The following is a 13,771-nucleotide window of genomic DNA, read 5'->3' on the forward strand; positions in this document are numbered from 1 at the left end:
TAAAACAACAGGCAGGCCAGGAGCGTGCGCATTAAAATGAGAGTTCACCATGAGAGGGGAAGGTGCAGGCCACCGACCCTCGGACGTGTCCCCAGAGGAGGACGGTGTCCTATAGGGACTGGATTTCTGTCTAAAATGAGAACATTATTGTCTCTGGTGAAGCTGTTGGATCTTCAACCATCCACAGCAAGCTTTGTTTGTACCAGAAAGTATAAAGCAAACTTTTACGTCTCAAAGCAAGGACTCTGGTTTTTAATAGAGTCAAAGAGGCTGAGAGCTGGGAGGGTTCCATTATCCCCTTGGGGGTATCTTCCTGTTATTTAGGGCTTTCTGTTCTGCTGCTGTGAGAGAGTGTGAAGCGCCTGCTTGCTTCTGAATGGTGGCCGTTTTAACAGGGTGCAAATGTAATCTGCTACCTTGTCCACAGCACAAAGAGAGAGAGAGAGAAATGCAAAAGCCCTTTCTCCCTGGGCACAACGAAGTGCCCTAATCTCTGGCATCTCCAAGTGTGGTTCTCCCACCAGCAGTAGCAGCATCACATGGGAGCTGGTCAGAAATGAAAAATCTGAGGTTCACCCCAGAACTGCTATACCAGAATCTGCATTTTAACAAGGTCCCCAGGTGATCTGTGGGCACAAGAAGCACTCTTCCCCTGCATTTGAAACCATAGCTATTGTCCTCTATTGAACAGAAGAAATGAGAATCAAAGCAGTTTTCCAAGTCTACCAACTTGGTACCAAATGCCCAGTTAGTACTTGTTCCGGTTTGCTAATGCTGCCTTTTCATAAAACACCAGAAACGGATTGGCTATTATGACGGGGGTTTATTTGGTTACAAAGTTACAGTCGTAAGGCCATAGTGGGTCCAAGGTAACACATCAGCAATCAGGTACCTTCACTGGAGGATGGCCAATGGCGTCCAGAAAACCTCTGTTAGCTGGGAAGGCACGTGGCTGGCGTCTGCTCCAAAGTTCTGGTTTCAAAATGGCTTTCTCCCAGGATGTTCCTCTCTAGGTTGCAGTTCCTCAAAAATGTCACTCTCCGTTACTCTTGGGGCATTTGTCCTCTCTTAGCTTCTCCGGAGCAAAAGTCTGCTTTCAAAGCTGTCTCCAAAATGTCTCTGTAAGCTGCAGCTCCTCTCTCAGCTCCTATGCGTTCTTCAAAGTGTCCCTCTTGGCTGTAGCAAGAGTCTGGGCCTGTGTGGCTCTTTTTAAAGTACTCCAGTGATCCAATTAACACCCACCCTGAATGGACAGGGTAACAACTCTATGGAAATTATCTAATCAAACGTCTCATTCACAGTTGATTGAGTCACATCTCCATGGAAACATTCAATCAAAGGATTCCAATCTAATCAACACTGAATACATCTGTCCCACAAGATTGCATCAAAGAGCAAGGCATTTTGAGGGACATAATACATCCAAACTGGCACAGTACCTGTCTCAGGGCCTTTATAAAACAGCCAGCATTTGGAGGAATGCAGCAGCACTTATGAAGAAAGGGAATGTCCATTTCAGCAGATCTCTGTAGAAACTAATAGTACAATTAAGTTTTTTCTTAAAAAAAATAAGTTTCGAATGCCTGCTTCCATCAGTATATATTTCTTTCAGACTCTGTTGAATAGGCACACACATCTGACCATTTTATTTCTAACTTTCTTCTACCCCTCCATCAACATTTGCCAAGGATAGTTGGGGATAAGTGACAGTTTACACAACTGACTTCTACTTACAGGAATTCAATGGAATATTATCTTTGTGTTTGGTTGGTTTGGTTTCATCAGGACTATGGCTCATTTTACTGTATTTTTCTGGGCTACCATAATATCTGTGCCTGAGGGCTTAAGTAGGATGCTGAGTGATGCTCCTGGAAAAGAAAGCTCAAGTAATCTTTTCTCTAAATTTTTAAAAAGTTATGAACCATCATACTTTACCTTAAATTTGTAATGCTCAATATCAGAGCAGTTTCATTTGAAAATAAGGTTTTATTGTGTGATGGAAAATGTCATCTTGATGTATATATTAAAGTGTCCACCTGCTTTGCAAATTTAAATGAAGCAAGCAAATAGACATTGTACTGAGACTCAAGGAGCCTGTCTTGAAAAAGATTTTTCTTTGCATCAAGCATTTAATTCTTAACTTCCGGACTCTCCATCCTGGCCTCAAAAGATGGAGTTGGTCCAGTGACGCAAGTTTATGCTTCAGCGTTATTGATGGTAACTCATAAACCATGTTCTCGAGGCCTCTATGACCCACTCTTAACAGCTGTTAAATAATCTCTGGAACAGAAGAGAGAATACCTCCAGGTGACAACGAGGCTGGAAGTGATATGACGTTTGTACGTGATGAAATACTCATTTTTCTGAAATAAAGGATCTTGTGAAAAGAGGAATTATGACAAGTATTTACACCAACTTTTCATAAACATCCCCAAATTCCAGGCACAGGACAAAAGGCATGAGTCACTGGCCAGCAGGCGTTGTAGCTGGGGAAGTGGCCGTCGCGGAGATTGCTTCCGAAATGCCTGAGAATGCCTCGTAGGGGATCTGTAGGAAGCTGATAATGGGGTATTTCACTTGAGTATCACCAGTGAAAATCTGGTTTTTGATCAAGCTCATTTCCGTCGCTAAAAATGTCATGTTTCCAGAACTTGGTTGGATTTTTCAATAGCTCATGACTGGAAAGACTGAAAACGTGAGAACACAATATGGACAAGTGCAACTTCTTTCACTTGTGTTGTCGTTTGAATCAGCACCATGCGGTTACCCCGAGGGGTGGCTTCAGTTCTCCTACGTGTTCTGATTTTTAGGGTGCCAGGAAGGCCCTCTCACCCGCATATCTCTTGACCCAAAAGCTTGTTGGCCTGCCTCAAGTTCTACTCGTGGGGGCATTCCTTTGAATTCCTTTGAACTGAAGTGAGAATGTGCAGGAAAGTGCTGAAAACTGCACATCCCGGAACTTTGCTCCTAGAGATCCCAGTTTACTTGGGAATCTGCATTTTTACAAGCACTCCAGATGGTTCTGAGAAGGTCACCTTCAGAATAAGCTCAGAGAAACTAAAAATCTTGCTAATTGCTCGTATTTTTAAAAAATCCAATACCCCGTGGGAGGGAGAGGCCACATACCCACACACCACCTTTCTAATGCTCCCCCTTCCATATCTATACGCACATATACATTTAATTATCGCATCTTTATATACACACTAATCTGGTTTTATATATGTGTCTATGTGTGTGTCTATTTCTGTCAATAAAATCAAACTAATAAGATAATGGCTGGGAGAGCTCTGAGGTCTTTGGAAGAAAATGACGATGTACAGACACAGTATATCTTCATTACACGTAACTGAATGAACTGTTTGCCCTCATCCCTCCTCACAGAACTTACTACAAAATTCAGAAAAGAGTCTGCCCTCCAAAAAATCCAAAGAAACAGCTCCTCGTAACAGAGCATACACAGAGAAGTGTAAGTCATGAAAAAGAACTGAGTGTATTTTCATGTTATTTTAAATTGAGTATAAAATTGTTGAAGGTCCAGGTTAAGTACATTGTAAGCAAAGCTCCAAACTCTGCCATGAGATGCTCACTGCCTGCTTCTCCAGCAGTGTAAATGGATTCTAAAAGATCTATGTCAATTCAGCACATCCAAGGAGGATTCTGAACCTGCAAATACCTAACCAGTCTTGGGTTTGCTGGGCAAATCCAGTTCATACCTCGAATCCCAGGCTAGGTTCGGAGTTACTTTAGGGAGTCACAGAGAGAGGGCAATTTATCATCTCCATGTAATCTTCTTAAGTTTTAAACTGACTTCAGAGCATATAGCCCAAATCTTCCCCTTGCCTCCATAAAGGATCCCTGCAGGACTTCTAGAACTTCCCCTTAACCAAACCCAGAGGAAGAGCTTGTGGTTCATGCCAGCCTGGCCTTGCCCAGCGATGACCTCAAGAGTTTCGGCTTTGGGGCCATCCCGCCATTCATGCCAACGCCCCTGCTGTCTTCCGTAGACTTGGCACCAAGCTCCGTGGGAGGCTTAATTCTCCCTGGACACTTTGCTGCATATGCCACTCCCAGGGAAAAATGGAGACAGTGCACATTGCTCAAGCAGAGCTCACACACATTAGTTAGGTAGCTAATCATGGTGTGCATTTCTCCTTCAGATTCTGAAAAGGTTTTCCTCTAAATCTTTGAGAGCTTCCTATACTCGTTACATAGACTATGAATTTGACTCGATGTGATTTTTTTTTTTTTTTATTTTTAAGTACATGGATGGGACTCCCAAAGTAAACAGGACAGACATAAATATACTAACTTTTTGTTGAGGCTGTAGGTTCTGTGAATAGAGATGACAGTATGCAAAGAAAAACTGAGAAATGTGTTCATCTTTTTAGTATTACTATTATGAACCTATTCTTTATGTTTGCTTCACATCTGATTCCAAAGAGCTCAAGTCTTTTCAGATATTTGCAAGGGGTTGCCAACTGTCCTCTTGCACTGAGTCCAGTACTATCAACAGCCCCTGCAAGGCAACTGGAAATCCACTGTCCCCTGTGTCTTCCCCCAAGAACAATGTTTTGCAGATTCAGGCCCAGTTATCACTGATCCCTAACTGACTCCTGATGGAGGGAATGTGGCATTTAAAGGTGAAATAAAGAGCTTCCCGGGGCTGGGGTTACCCCAGGCATTTTCCTGAAGCGAGGTTTCTGTCATTGGGTCGTCCGTTTAGGGGCCAGTGGCCTCCCTTCTGGACGCATCTCCTCAGTTTGAAAGTGACTCACCTCCTCATCTGCTTTGCAACCACTTCAGAGCACAGGCTTTTCTTCTCTTTTCCTGTTCTCCATGGCGGAGGGCCCTGCATGTAAGAGATGCGCAGTGGAGAGGACTTTCTCAATTAAATTCACTCCTCTCTAATCTTCCTTTCTGCAGTAACGATGACCCCCAGTTTTCCCTTGGCTGGTACAAGATGGGTGGGCAGGGAGGGAGTGAACCTGTTTGGGGCCCCTAGGAACTTGGGAATAGGGCTAAGTTTGACTGAAAAACAGCAAGATCAGAAACATGATACAATTTTTGCTGTTATTTGAGCCTCTAAGCCCTTTGATGATTGAAGGAAGAGCTGGCAGGTGACAATGAGTTAGACACTTTCCCTCTAGTTGAATCCCCTCCAGGGGTGGGTCACTCTTTATTTCGTTAAAATACATAGTCCAGGGAAGCTCTAATTTTAAGGATCGCCTTCTTTATACGCTGCCCACCTGCTCTTCCCTGGAAGTCAAATGACGGAAAGGTGGAGAGCCAGGGTGCAGGTCCCCAGTTGTCCTGTCTCGTGGCAAGGGGTCCTGGGTGCCATACCCCTTGGAAGACCAGCTCCCTTCACCAGGGGCACTGCCGGGGCCGGGACTGGGCCCTGAACCCCACAGCTGGTCCTCAGCCCTGCAGGGTCTGCATCACACACCCCAGCACCCACAACAGCAAGGTGCTGATTGGACTGGGAAAGTGATGAGGAGCATAGCACAGGGATGAGGCCAGTATTACAGGATTGATCTCAAATGATTTGCAGTCAAATCAGGCCTAAAGTATCTTGAACAAATTTGCCTTCTTAAAAGAGCATTTCAGAATCTAAGGGAATCTTCAAGCTCACTTTATCAACTCCATTTAATAGCCAGCAGCAAAAACTCAGATCTGTCCAGACTCTGCCAAGTTCAAGAGGCAACCTGTAAAGCAAGCTGGGCCCAGGACCATGGCTTCTTGGGGCTCTCTCCAAGATAGCATGTCCTGCTAAAACCAATTTTATATTTGCCACAACTCCGGCGGCTCATTTTTTAATCAAAGGTCCCAGCTTGAAAGCATAAAGCCAAGTGTAAATTGCATGGCCCGTAAAATTGACAGTGTTATTTGCAAGCTGTGATTCCACCCCCAGTGAGGAAAATCCACCAGAGACTTCAGGACTTACTGCATCAGAAGTTCTGACTGACCCAAAACAGAAAATATGGAAAACGGAGTAAGCTACCTTTTGTGAATAGATCAATCTCTTTATCTGTCCCTGTCCACCTCTATTTTTATGTTTAATCAGATGTCTTAAGTAATAGAAATTCATTGTTTAATCTGAGGGTTCAGAGTTCCATTGCAGAGATAAAACTAAAGTGTTACATACCTACCAGCCCTCAACAAATGTTAACTTTTTCTTTCTTGCCACAATGACATCTCCTTTACAACTTTTTTTTCTTTTGCCCTGAATAACTACAAAATCCTTACTGAATCGATGAATACCAAATTTGGCCAATTTCCAGGTGTCCCAAGAGAAATTTCTCCAGAATCTGGTAAGATGTCAAGAGCAGACCCAGTTGACTGCCAAGTAGCAGAAAACTCAAATGACTTAAACAGAAATGAATCTATTTTCTCACATCCTAACTCCAGAGAGAGAGTTATCCTTCAATGAAAACGGCATTTTGCTAGATGAAATCTAAAGAGCATCACCTTAAATATCAAAGAACTGACAAGGTGGTAGCAAAGTCTCAGGTCAAAGTCAGAGGGAAAGCCTGAATCCAGGGAGATTTAGGGGACTGGATCCAGAAGGCTGTGGAGACAGAGCTGCTTCTCCTCCCCGGGGCATTTGCCACGACAAGGACACTGGGGCTGCAGCAGAGAGGAAGCTAGTGACAGGTGGAGGCATCTTACAGGCAACCCTCCTGCAGGCTGCTGCTCCAAAGGGTCCCCCTGCAAGGGTCAGTGTGAGCTGGACACCAGCCTTCCCTCTCTTCTCCACCCCAGTTCCTGGGTGCCTGCCGCAGGCAGAGGAAGGAAGCAAAGGGGAAGGTGGTCCCGGAGGGGTCTTGAGCAGCTGCCCCTGTAGCCTCGAGTCCACTCACAGGCCAGGTGCCCTTATGGAAGCTCAAGCCAGAAATCTGGTTTAGGGTGTTCTTGAATGCTTGTGCCCCAAGGCCCCTGGCAGAAGCCAGTGCAAATCCTCTACGGAAGCATGCCTTTATCCCAGGCCCAGGGAGTCCCCACAAGAAGCTTTTCAAAGGCAGTGACCTCTGCACAAACATAAACAAGAAATAAGGAAACAAGGCTGCTGGAGAAAAGGCCAGTGGAAACAAGAAACAGCAGAAACAGACCATGCAATCTTTTTTAAGAATTATCAGATGCAAGTTGTAAAACAACGATGCTTGGTGTGTTTACAGAGAGCAGCAAGACGTCCAGGGGAAGGGACAGGCCACTGTTGTGATTCATTCGAGGATCTGACATCTTCCTATCTCTCCACCTTGCCTGCTATCCTCAGCAGCAAACTTGTCCTTGGCTAGTTCTCCTCACAGGCACAAGAAGGCTGCAGCAGCTCCAGGTTTCACAAGCACCCAACTTCCAGAGGCATAAAAGGGATGGTTTGTGTCTGTGTGTATTTTTAATAGTGAAGCCTCGCAGCAGATTTCTCCACATGCTTCTTGGGTCAGGATTACATTCCACACCCATGACTAAAGTAATCACAGCCAAGGAAACTGTTAGATTAAACCAATAACAACTCAACCTCTGGGGCTGGGGATGGGGTGCCCAAGGCCCCAAAGCCAAGGGCTTGTGGAGGAGAATAAATATCTGAACAAAACCCAAGCTCTAATGGCAAAGTTAAAAAATGTGGAGGGAAAGCAGGGGACACATTTACAATAGCCTCCCTCTCCAGGTTTTGAAAATGTGCAGTTTGCTGATAATATTTTCTAATGGTATGACTTTTAGCCTCTGGCTGTTTGTCAGGTGCTCCCCGTGGAGTATTAACATTTGTTCTCCTCTGTCAATGCAGATATTTAGACACGTGTCAGATAAGCACATGGCTTTTGTCATCCTTGTGACAATTAAATGTGATGCACTTACTCAAGTTTAATGTGATTTAATAGTCATGTTTTTCAGATTCTATGTTATGTCTTAAGAGGAAATGTCACTTTGCATAATCTGCTGCCGGGGTACAGAATTCGGGGATGAGTTTCAATTAATTGTCAAATACTGAATTTTGACAACTTGAGGATTAAAAAGTTATTCTGAAAACTTGGAGAAAACAGTTAGAATCAATTGGTGGAAGTTAAACGGGGAAACAGGTAGTGGTGACCTTTCTGGGGCTGCCAAAATAATATAGGGCTTGATATTGTAAGATATTGTACCTTCTGTTCTTTGCCCAGCGTGGCTGAGGAGGGATGTTGGGGCACACCTTAGGATGCCAGCTCTGGGGGGCCAGGGGGTCCCCACATCCCCAGTGCCTGCCCCTTTGCTTAATCACAGAGCCTCTCCTGTAATAACCCTGGAATATCAGGGTGACCGTCTGTCCCCATTTCTCCACTGGCACCTGTGGTGCCTTCACTCTAAGAAGTGCCCAGATTGGGAAAGTATATGGTCCCCTACTCACAGTCAGCATCCTCTGACTCTGCTCGCACCCCCTTTTCCTTACCCAAATTTCAACTATTTAATAATCCCACACCCTTCCAGGGTGATTGGCATGTCCCCAGGAAAGCCAGGGATGGTACAGAATTGAGGTGGTCCCTGGGACCCCGGCCTCTAACCTGGGCCAGTATGAACTACGTGGTGTCAGTTCCTACCGTTAGTATTGTTGGTGCCTCCTGAAGTCTCCTCCTTATTACTACGGGTAGAGTTTCCTTTGGAATCCCATGTTCTCGCCTCGTGTAAATGACGGATCCATGGACCAGACTTGCCAACCAGAAAAGTTCAAGTCTCCAGGGAATTAACAACATGCCAGTGGTTCTGGCTTCGAGGCAAAATCAAATTCAAACACTTCTAATAACTCGTCCAACTCTGAAATTTTATGCTATTAAATGTCTAAAAGCGTGCTAGGTAAAACACAAAAGATGTACCTCACACTCTTAAATTACTCTCTAGACTTGCATCTCAGAGGGAGAAGAAAGTAGCCAGGAAATCTTTGTGGCGTTTTGTAGTCCCTTGCCGCATGGTATCCATCTTAAGGCCCGAGCTTTGCCCAATTTATGCAAACCTGTCTCGTGTGTAATGTTATGTCTTTGGCTTTCAGAAGCTGTGAGTCAACTATGTTGGGGATTACATGAAAAGCTCCTAATACGTTAACCTTCTAGGATCACCCTTTTCTTCTTATCCAGATAAATGGGCTCCAGCCCTAAGTCTAGCTCGGTGCTGTCTGCTGGGAGCACCCCTGGCCCCACTCCAGGCCTGGGAGTGCCGGCAGGTGAAGGCAGCCGGTTGAGCTGTCCCCTGGGCCTGCCCTGGGGGAGCTGCCTCACCCCGGGGAAGTCTCCAACTCTCCTTTTCCTGCTGAGTCAGTTCCAGTCATGCTGGCTTCTGGCTTCTGCTCCAGCACACTAGGGACCCTTCGTGCAGGGAGTGAGCTGGAGCTGGCGGCTTGGTTTAGATGTTCTCCCAGCTCTCTGCAAGCCAGACTCCTTGGCTCCCTTCAAGTATTTGCTCGAGTTTCCTTCTCAGGGAGGCCCACCCTGATCACACTGTGTAATGATCCTGCAGCCACACCCACCCCACTCGCCCCTGGCACTCTCATCTTTCCCGACAGCCTCCACTTTTCTTCCCCACAGCACTTCTCCCCTCTCACCTGCTGTACACCTGTGGGCCCCTGAAAGGCCTGCTCACAGGCCAAGGGGCTTTGCTTTGTTGGCATATATTTTCCGAGTACATAGGGGTACGCAAGAAAACTTTATTGACACAAAAGCACAAATATTGTCTGATTCCACTTATATGAAATACCTAGAATAAGAGCCCAGGAGGTGGAGAAAGGGGAGTTAATGCCTGATGGGTGTAGAGTTTCTGCCTGGGGTGTTGAAAAGCTTTTGGCAATGGATGGTAGCACAACATGGTGAATGCCACCAAGTTAATTGTACACTTAAAAATGATTAAAATGGGAAATTTTATGTTACATATGTTTTAATACAAGTTTTTTTTTTAATTAAGTTGATTAAAAGAAATGAAAAAAGCCATTTCTCAAGCAAAAAAAAAAGGAACTTGATTTTAATGAATTTTTCATTAGCTTAGGTAGGGATGTGATTTCACTCTTTATTTATATAATCTAACTCTCTGACATCAAAAGAGCCTTTACATTTTAGAGTTCTTATACTGTCTCATAATTCTGAGTATCAAATTTGAACATTGTGGCATAATACCTGGCATATTTGATAACTGGAGCAAATCATTTTGTTCACACCCTAATAGCTATAAATAATTATTTTCAGTAGTTAGCAAAAATAATTTTTATTTTTGTAATTAATTTTATATTCGTTTGCCTGATTCCTTCTATAGTTTCAAAACAATTAACAGTTTTAAAGGAAGGTTAAATATCCATTGAAAGATAGAATTCAAATTCAGTAAAATTTCTTTTGTAAGAACTAAAATTTGTATTTATCAAACAAAAATATTGAGTCCAGGCCACATTTGGAAGAGGGGAAACAGGCTCCATCTCTTGAAGGGAAGAGGATCAAAGAATATATGGACATATTTTTAAAACCACCACACAACAGCAATTATTTACAGCAACGAACAGATTTTTTTTTCTTTTTTCTTTTTGCTGGGGAGAAGTATTTTATCACTGACATTGTGGATTGCTGGCTGGAGTTGATAATAAAAAGCAGACCATCTTTTAGTCATCTTTATATGTTTTTACATTCTTCACAGACGAGCTACCCCTTGTCTGCACCACGCCGAGATGGGTAACATGGATGGGAACATACGTGGGTCTTTGAGAAAATCCTGCACAGCCCATGTTTGCCACTTTAGCCATTTGGCAGGCAAACACCCATCCCATTTGGGAAGCTGCAAAAAGTAGCTATTCCCATCTCTGACCTCCAGCGACTACATCATGGACACATTACCCCCAGCATGCAAATCAGAGTCTCCCCCAGAGACTGAATTGTGAAAGCGTGACTCGGTTATCAATTTGGGATCTTGGCAGGCTGGAGCAGCCCAGAAGCTCCCCAGCAAACACGCCAAGCAGACTGTTCCAGTGGCAAGCTGTTGGCTGTGTCTCTTCTCTGACTCTCCAGCCTTCCTGTCGGTTCCGTGAGCGACCTCATACCCTTCTAGAAAATTCCTTTCCTGCTTACTTTAACCAGAGTCGGTTTCTGTTATGTGAAACCAAGAATCTTGATTAATACACCCAAATCCCTGGTGTAGTTTGGTTTCTTATTGTTGAATTTCTTTTCTCTCTTTCTTCCTACATCATTCATTCATCCATCACACAGTTCTGGTTGATCTTATATGCCAAAGGACTGGGTGCTTGAAATAAATGGTCTATTAAGACATGGCCCCTGCCTTTAAAGAACTCTCAGCCTGGTCCAAGGCAGAAGAGTCTAGAAAGAAGATGGTCACGATGCACCATGGTAAGTGCCGTGGCAGAGAGTTCTACGAAACGCAAAGGAGAGGCACCTAACTCAGATGCTGGGCAAGAAGACAAAGTCAGGATGGTTCCCCGTGGCCATGGATCCTTGAATCGTGTCTTGAAGGATAAATTGGAGGCAGACAGGAAAGAGATGAGCAAGGACAAGCAATTAAGAGGAGGGAACTTAGCCGATCAGAACTGCATGTTACGAAACCAGAGTTCAGTGTGTGTGTACATTAAGTTCCAGGTAGGGAGTGGCAAAAGTTGAAGCTAAGAAATAGGTAGAGGCCAGTGTTGTATATCTTGCTTAGGAATTTGGACTTTATCCAAATGACAACATGTAACCATTTAAATGGAGAAAACAGCCAGTTTTGTATTTGAGATTGATTTCCCTGGCAGCGGTGCAAAGAATTAATTGGAGTGGGGCAAGATTGAAAGGTAGGAAAATCAGATGTGAAAGTGTTAGAGTTTGGAGAAGGTGAAGACTGGCACTGAGACTGAAGATGAGAAGGATCGGTCAGGCTTGAGGGACTGGCTTCTGGGTGGTCACCGGGGCCTGGTGTGGGGGCTGGCACGTCTTCAGGTCACGCCGGCAGTGCCCAGTCTGCTGAGGAGCCCAGCCAAGGCCCTCGTCACTGATGCTGGTGTCTTTGATTTCTACCATTTCCTTTCATTCTTCCTTAGAATTGCTGCTCTTGCATGTTGCTTCCTTTTTCCCTCAGACCCCATAGCACAGTAATCATAGTTATTGAAAATTCCCTATCCGATGATTCTCAACAGGTGACGTAGCCGAGTCTGGTTCCGGGGCTTGCTTCGTCTCTGCAGGTTGGGTTTTTGCTTCTGCTTTGGTCTGCCTTGTAATTTGTTGGTGAGAGCAGGACATGGTGTCTCAGGTCATAGGAATGGAGGGAAACAAACCTTGGGCGTGAGGTTTTATGTGACTCTGGCTGGGAGCTGGGCTGCCTCTCATCCTTGTTGTAGCTGTAGTTGTCAGGGCTTCAAATTCCTCTACTGTCCTTCTTTCTGCTCCTTCTTAAGGAGAATCCGAGCCTGGCAGCTCTTTCGGCTGTAACCCTCTGTTCCTACACTGGAGTGGAGGATGTGGTGGGAAGTTATGCGGCAGAAGCCCTCTATCATCCTATAATTAAATCTCAGTCTTCGGGTGGACCTGTATCCCTGGGCTGTGGCCCTCACCAGCCCTTCTGAGCTTTTTTGTTTTCTCCTGTAGGACAGACGGGAAAGCTAGAGGGGGCAGCTGCAGGTGGGAGCAGGCTCAGGTGAAATCTCCTGCCCTGGAGAGCAGCCTGTCGTTACACTCTGGGCTGTCACAGGTTACTATTCTCCTCTCCCTGCCAGATTCAGGAAGGTTCTTTCTTAGCTCTTCCCTGTGAGAATCTCCCGGGGTTTGTGGAGGTGAAACCCATGACAGAGAGGGGGCATCTCTGAGACTGCAGCCCCTAGGAGCTGCTCCCTCTCGGGCTAGTCCACACCCCGGCTCCAGCCACTCATTAAAATGGCCATTTAAGTGTGTCTCCCAGTTTGTGGCTCCAGCGGCTTCTGCACCAGGTAAGGAGATGGCCCCCGATGGAGTGCTCTGCTGAGTTTGGGTCTAAAAACTTGAAGGTTGGGTTCTGAAGATGTTCTGCATATTGCAAATCTATCGATTTGTTGCAGGGTTATAGGGTGATAGCAATAAAGTAAACCATAATGTAATTGTTGGGGACTGCTGTGGACGTTGCCAAATCCTATCTCCTTACATTTACAGACACCCCAAGGATAGGGTAACATGACTGCTCTGCTTTCCTGACCTGGGCGTGCCTGCCCCTGGGGGCACCAGTTGTAAAAGCTGAGTAACGATGGAAGCAGGTGGAGGAGGGACAGATAAGAGAGTGCATTTTAACCTTGGAGAGGGGAGCTTCTCCTTAAACTCCACCAGCTGAAAATCTCACTCATTTTCTGTCAGGAAAATGAAGGAAGAAAGCTGGGTGGCTGGGGACGTGGCAAAGACAGGATCCTTTCTGTAGGTGTCTGGGCACAGGGCTGGAGCTTGGCAAACGTGTGCTGTGAGGGATAATGCAGGTGTCTCACTTGGGGTTTCACTTCTCCCAGGTGTGGAGTCAGGAGGTTGGACTAGAGGATTTTACGTTCTGTGACTCTCCCCTATTGGGGGGTCTGGTTTTAAGTAGGTGATGCAAGCAGCCCCCAAGTTCTCTCTGGTCCCTCCCTTGGGTTATTTCTCCATTCCTGAGATAACTTTTTCTAGATAAGGCCTCTCCTTGCCTGTCAGTACTTCATCCTGTCTTATCTGGCAATCCAGGAGTGTCCTTTTGCCATGTGCTTGCTGATTCAACTTTATAGCTTCTGGAACACTTTGAAATTATCACCTTTTGAAGAGGTCTACAGTTTTTTTTCAAAGGTTTTTAACTT

The sequence above is a fragment of the Choloepus didactylus genome, chromosome 12 (assembly GCF_015220235.1).
Source record: "Choloepus didactylus isolate mChoDid1 chromosome 12, mChoDid1.pri, whole genome shotgun sequence".
NCBI lineage: Eukaryota > Metazoa > Chordata > Mammalia > Pilosa > Megalonychidae > Choloepus > Choloepus didactylus.